This window comes from Panthera uncia, chromosome D1 (genome assembly GCF_023721935.1).
Source record: "Panthera uncia isolate 11264 chromosome D1, Puncia_PCG_1.0, whole genome shotgun sequence".
Taxonomy (NCBI): domain Eukaryota; kingdom Metazoa; phylum Chordata; class Mammalia; order Carnivora; family Felidae; genus Panthera; species Panthera uncia.
This window is the reverse complement of record NC_064808.1, coordinates 76,065,656-76,073,007: the sequence shown is the minus strand read 5'-3', so window position 1 is coordinate 76,073,007 and position 7,352 is coordinate 76,065,656. Positions and strand designations below refer to the sequence as shown.

Here is a 7,352-nt window from a genome sequence, read left to right as displayed (position 1 = left end):
TTTTTTTTTTTTTTTTTTTTTTTTTTTTTAGCAAGAAAAGTGCGGGGTGGGGCAGAAAGAGAGAAGGAGAGAGAGAATCCCAAGGAGGCTCCATGTGCAGGGAATAGCCTGACATAAGGCTTGATCTCACAACCCTGGAATCATGACCTGAGCTGAAGTCAAGAGCTGGACACTTAACTGACTGAGCCACTCAGGCGCCCTTATTTATTCCTATTTGTTATTTGTACCAATTTCCCTCATATCTTTCCTTCTTTAAAAAAAAAATAATAATGTTTTTATTTATTTTGGAGACAGAGAGAGACAGAGCATGAATGGGGGAGGGTCAGAGAGAGGGAGACACAGAATCTGAAGCAGGCTCCAGGCTCTGAGCTGTCAGCACAGAGCCCGATGCGGGGCTCGAACTCACGGACAGCGAGATCACGACCTGAGGCGAAGTCGGAGGCTTAACGGACTGAGCCACCCAGGCACCCCATCTTTCCTTCCTTTTAATGAATATTGTATTGATAGTATTCCATTTAATCTCTACTCTTGGTATTTTACCTCTGCTTTTTTGCTTTGTTTTTAGCTGTTGCTCTAGGCTTTACAATATACATTTTTAAATTTTTCTTTCTACGATGATATATTACTTCACATATAATTTTAAAGTCTATAAGACTATGCTTCCAGGGGAGCTTGGGCGGCTCAGTCAGTTGAGCCTCCAACTGCAGCTGAGGTTATGATCTCACGGTTCACCAGTTCCAGTCCTACATTGAGCTCTGTGCTGACAGCTTAGAGCGTGGAGCCTGCTTTGGATTCTGTGCCTCCCTCTCTCTCTGCCCCTCTTCTGCTCACACTCTTTCTCTCTCTCTCTCTCTCAAAAATAAATAAACATTAAAAAAAAAGAATATGCCTCCATTTTTACTTCTTCTTTCAGGTAATATGATTATGGATCTTCTGCATATTTTATAAAATCATAAAATATTCTCATTACTTTTGTTTTAAAATTAATTATTACAAATCAAATCAATTATTGTGTTAGGTCATTAAAAAAGACCCTACCTCCCCCTCCTCAAAAACCTGTTTTTATATATTATAAATAAATGTGTATAAATATATATATATATATATATATATGTATATAACTTTCCATTTCTGTATTTCTTTTGTAGCTCATTTTTCTATCTAACATAATTTTCCTTCCTTATGACAGAGTTCCTTTAAGAACTTTGGGTACCAGTTAGCTGAGAATAAATTATTTTAGTTAAGTAGGTCAGATCAACCTGGTTTTGCCTTTTTTTATGGAGAATATTTTTAATGGATATAGAATTTTAGGTTGATTTTTTTTACTTCCATTGTCTTTAGTTTTGCAGTTTCTGATGAGAAGTCTGACACCACTATTATTGGTTATTCTGTATGTATTCATTCATTTTTCCTTTTTTTTCTGGCTGACTATAAGTTTTGTTTTATTGATCTCAGCAATTTAATTGAGATATGCTTCAGTGTGCTTGTATGTATGATTATCCAGCTTGGCTTTATTTTAGTCAATTGGATCTATGGATTTAGAATTCTCATCAAATTTGGGGGAAAAGTCATCAATTATGTTATTAAATATTCTCCTCTCTCTCAGAAAGTAATTATATTAATGTCATTCAACTTTATATCCCACAGTTTATTGAAGCTCTCTTTTTAAAAATTGGTTTGTTTTGTCACTTTTTTGCTCTGTGCTTTAGTTTGGATAGATGCTATTGTCTTCAAATCTTCACATTTATTTATCTTTTCTTCAGTTGTTTCTCTTGATGTATCCTGGTGAATCTAGACTGTTCTTGTGAGCATAAAGTGCTTCCACTTTCAGAAGTTGTAGCTACAGCTTGTCATTTTGTCTCCTAAAATGTTTCAGGTTGATTTCCAAGTTACAAGTTATGTACAGACAGCCTTTGCAGTTACGTTTAGACTATCTAAATGTTTCATAAAGCATGAGTTTCAAAATTTAAAATCTCCCTCCATAAATTGCTAGACATACTCAGATTTTGTCTTTCGTTATGCACTTTTAATTCTGGAACAACTCTGTTCAACTCTGAACAATTTGTGCAGAATTTTGTTCAGGAAAAAAATGATTCTGCATTTTGCCCAGAATATTTTTCAGAACAAAATCATTCTGCTTTTTCTAGAACACAACAAAAATTTATACCATTACCTATCATATACTAATCCAAAAGATTGAAATAAGAAAGTAATTATAATTGTAACAAAGCAATTAACATATTTACTTAGAACACTGAGTTGTAATTGTATACTGACTGCAATACACAGAATAATTTAAGCAGAAAGCAAAGCTTATGAATAAAAACAATGCAATTTTTACAACTATTCACAGTCCTTTTCACCATTTAATGCTGGCAAAAATTAACATGTAAATGAATATACATTTACATATAACCTAAAATTAAGAAACAAAGTATGTAAAATTAAAATTTTGTTTAGTAATAAATCTTAAATATTTTATTTTACTTAGAAATTACTTAGCTAACCAAAGCTTATCTGTTAATTAACCTGATAAAATATTATCCCAAAGTTTTATCATTTAAGTTACCAAAATGATGTCCAAGTTTACAAAACAGGGAACAATTACTGCTGTACATTTTCTTATAAAAATATAATTCAAGGGCTCCTGGCTGGCTCATTCAGTTGAGCATTGACATTGGCTCAGGTCATGATATCCCAGTTCATGGGTTCGAGCCCTGTGTCGGGCTCTGTGCTGACAGCTCGGAGCCTGGAGCCTGCTTCAGATTCTGTGTCTCCCTCACTCTCTGCCCCTCCCCTTCTCATGCTCTGTCTGTCTCTATCTCATAAATAAATGTTAAAAAAATAATAAAAAAAATATACAATTCATTGTAGCTTATTAGAAATTTATTACTTTTATATTATTAAATGTTAAGTGGGTATACCCTTAGCTTATTTTATCAGTAAACTAATTTGAGGTGTTTAACAGGTTCAAATTAGTTAGGCAAACAGCAAACTTTTATTGGATTTGTCAGGTTACTCCATGTTGGCATCTGGTTGAACTATCAAAATATAATTTTCAGCAAATAAAATTACAATATTTTTAAAATCTAAAATTCCATTTTTCAAATATTCTATTCAACACATTATTTAATAAAGAAAAAGTAAAATGCTAAGACTGATTCAAATAACATTTGAAGGCTTAGATATTTATAGAAATTTTAACCATGGCTAGTTATGATACGATTGTTGGATTAATTTCAAAACTGACTAATATCCTGCTGAGCAACATTCCTTAACATTTAGAGTTATCTTTTCTACTAGAAATAAATTATTTGCATTTTAATCTGGTAAACTCTGTGTTTACACGTAATTTCACTAAGTCTTGGAACTACAATCAATAGTAAACAGTGAATCAAATAATACATTCCCCTAGAAAATCCCTAGGTGGGCCTTAGCCCATATATAATATTATGAATACATCACTCAGCTTTTTGCTTTATTTTTATGACTTGGATAATTTTTCCAAAAATTTTCACAAAATTAAGCACTCTGAAGAATAGGCAGAATATTTTTTTAAAATTACAAAGATATCTATTTTTGAAAGTGTTTTTAAAATCAAAAGAAATGGTACTAATAACCCATTTCCTATTCTCATATTAATGTCCCACATAAAATTATTTATGAGTAAGATATTCTCTTTCTTAGAAGGACATGGCTGACTACTTATATAATGGTAATATTTTCTATTTGATTATTACTCTTTGTGGATATTTTCTTTATCTCTTAAGGAAAGTAAATTTATGGGGCACCTGGATGGCTCAGTCGGTTAAGCATCTGACATTTCTTTTCAGCTCAGTCATGGTCTCAAGGTCGGAGAGATAAGTCCTGTGACAGGCTCTGTGCTGACAGTGTGGAGCTTCTTTGGGATCCTCTCTTCCTCTCTCTATGCTCCTCCCCCCACTCATGCTCTCTCTCTCTCTTTCTCTCTCTGTCTCAAATAAACACTTTTTAAAAATTCAATTCATTTAAACTTAAAAAAAACACAAAACACCATTCACCCAATATAAAGGATGTTTCCTTTATATTCATATTCAGAGAGTTATGAAACTAGAGTTGACTTTAAGAGTATGATTCAAAAAGAACGGGGTTCCTGGGTGGCTCAGTTGGTTAAGCCTCCTGCTCTTCATTTCCATGCAGGGCTTGATGTCACAGTCTTGGGACCCAGTCCCACATCAGAATCCAAGCCAAGTATGGACCTTGCTTGAGAGTCTTTCTCTCCCTCTCCTTCTGCCCCTCCTCTACTCAATCACTCTCTCTCCCGATTAAAAATTTTTTTTTTCAAAAAGGAAATTATTGTGCCTACAAGGGAAACCTCAGACTGAGGACAGGCTTCCCCTAAGGCTCTGTCCATCAGAGCATAATACTCTGGCCAGTCGTCTCCAAGATTCCAGCTCAGAAGCAGTTGGGTTTTTTCCTCAACTGCAACAATTTACTTAGGATTGATTGCTCTTCTTGGTAACACATATAGAGCATATGGAGAAGCATTAAGATACCTAAAGTTTATTATATATTGTAGGTCAGATTGTACTTATTACCTAAATTTTATATTTGCCTTATATACATGACTTGCATTTTTTCAATTGCAATTATTTAATAATTATTAAAGAAATTTATGATCAAATAAAATTGGTACATATTTATAAGTAACTAATGTTAGAGAAAATATAATTAGATAAAATAGTCTAAGCAATAGAAACAATAAACTGAAATTGATTAATAAATGTCAAATAAATTAAAAAGGAAACTACAAAAAAAATGAAAAAAGTAAAGATTAGAAGAATAAAGCTGAACTTATTTATAAATAAATTTATCACAAGTGAATAAAATCCACAAATTAAATGACAAAATTCACAAATTGTGTAAGCAAAGTAAATGCAGACAAACTAAACATAAGTGATGAGTTAATATTAAATACCACAGTTGAAAATAACAGAATAGATCAGGATAAGCACAAAAAATGCAAGCAAACAAAAAGCAGAAAAGGAACGATAACATTTATGGATAGATCTCAGGAAAAAAAACTTGGGAAGGTAAAAAAAAAAAATGTATTGAAAAACTGCACCATAACAAGAAGATAAAAATATCTAATATGTAAAATGCTGCATTAAATTAACTTATGGTAGAAATATGGGGATTTTGACAAAATCAAAATCTTTTTTTTTTTTGACAAAATCAAAATCTTGATGAAAAACTCACTCTTTACCAAATCAAGAGATGAATTCACATTGTCTTTATCTATTCATTAGTGGATGGACACTTGGGCTGTCTCCACAATTTGGCTATTAACTTTAGAAGATGGTAACATTATCTAGTAGCAGAAAAACTCCCAATTAATAGCTCTAACATCTTCTTTTACAATAGCTGATAACCATAAACATGACTTGAAGAAATAGCTTGCATTATGTTAAATATTGTTTATCTTATAAAATAGTTACTAATATGCTAGCAATGCAACCAAATAAATAATATGTCGTTACAGAAACAATAATAATATCCCATATGGTAACACTTTTTACAAGTTAAAAACTATCTCTAAACATATTGTCAAATTTTATTATTAAGAAAATTCTACAAGGTAAGTGAAATAGGTATTACTAACCCAATTTAACTTATAAGAATGCAGTAAAAAGGAAAAATCTGAATTTTAAATCCAGAGATTCTGTTTCTAAGCTAGGTTTTAGCCAGTCTTTAAAACTTAGAAGGTGTAATTCATAATGAATTCAGATTAATTTTACAAAATATGTGTGGAATCAGTTGCATTTAGATTACATTTTATAATAATGTGTGAAAAATGAAACACAGTCTCATACAATTTTACTATTTATGTTATATTCCCCAACTAAAACTAAGCAATAGAGTTCTAAACAAAAATTAATAGTGGCATAGATTTTGAATTTGGAAGTGGGATTGTCATGGATAGGAAGTGCAGCTCTTTATCATAAAATAATATTATAGATATATTGAAACTTTTAATATACTTTTTTTTGTTTATTTATTTTTGAGAGAGAGAGCATATGAGTGGAGGAGGGAAAGAGAGAGAGGGAGAGACAGAGGAGAAGAGAGAGAGTGTTCCAAGCAGGCTCCAGGCTGCCAGAACAGAGTCCCACATGGGGTTCAAACCCATTAACCGTGATCATGACCTGAGCAGAAACCAAGTCAGACACTTAACCAACTGAGTCACCTAGGTAGCCCTTTAATGTAATTTTGATTGGACCATTTCACTATACTTCAGAGTTCTAAAGAAAGAAGTCAACAAATTACACAACTGAAGAGTCAGTTCTGACTATGACATATTACTTTGTAAATAAGGTTTTACTGAAACACAACCATCTGTTTACATATTGGTTATGGATTCTTCTCACTCCAATGATGAAAATCCATGAGGCTAACAAAGCCAAACATACTTGCTATCTGTCACTTTACTGGAAAAATTTGTTAGTAGATTTTTGGGAAAAAAATATGGGTGTTTTTATTATTTTATATATTTATTAATATATACATAATAGGCAGAAATTCTGAATTAAAAAATGTGATTTTCAGTACATTTTATGTTTGTTGTACATGCTGTCTTATATTTAGCCTAAATCTTTCAGAATACACGTTTTCATCATCTACTCGGTCATCGATGTATCTAATTATAAAAATTGTATAAATCCTAGCATATATTGACATTTTTGCACCATATAGCTGATGAATGATTATTTGCATAAATATATGACACTCTAATATGCTTAGTTTTAGTCACCTAGTCAGGGTAAAGTTGTTGTTTGCTTTACGTTATATAGGGAGCTCAAATTAGGTAAGAAGTCTTTGTGATCCATGAGTAAGCAATAAAGAAAATCATGCTATTATTTGTATCTTCTCCACAAAAACTGCCTCAGTAGTGCTCACTTCGGCAGCACATACACTAACATTGGAACAATACAGAAAAGATTGGCATGGCCTCTGCACAGGGCTGACATGCAAATTCATGAAGCATGCCATATATTTTTTTACTTGCCTTGATAATAGAAACTTTCTAGACATAAACAGACCAAACAAGGGCAATCTTTGCAGAACCAAATCAGAAGCACACTTTTCCTACATTTCACTTTCTGGAACTGCTCCAGGGTTTAAATTTTGCCTGTACCTAGAGCAGCCGTGTAGCAAGGTTGCATACTTTGACAATATTATGAAACATAACCTATAATTAATCTATAACACATATATTCTTTACAAGAAAAAGAGAAATCCAAAATTAATGTCAATATTGACATTAGGGTGCAAAGAGTAAACACTGAAAAAAAAGTTAAAATATAACTACCAGTTAT

General features: G+C 32.2%; 1 non-coding gene across 1 annotated transcript; it reads left to right on the top strand.

The window, feature by feature from the left end:
- The first annotated feature begins 6,925 nt into the window (after window positions 1-6,925).
- LOC125917227 (U6 spliceosomal RNA) lies at window positions 6,926-7,032 on the top strand. Its single transcript, XR_007456118.1, has one exon. It is a non-coding gene; the product is annotated as a U6 spliceosomal RNA (small nuclear RNA).
- The last annotated feature ends 320 nt before the right edge of the window (window positions 7,033-7,352 follow it).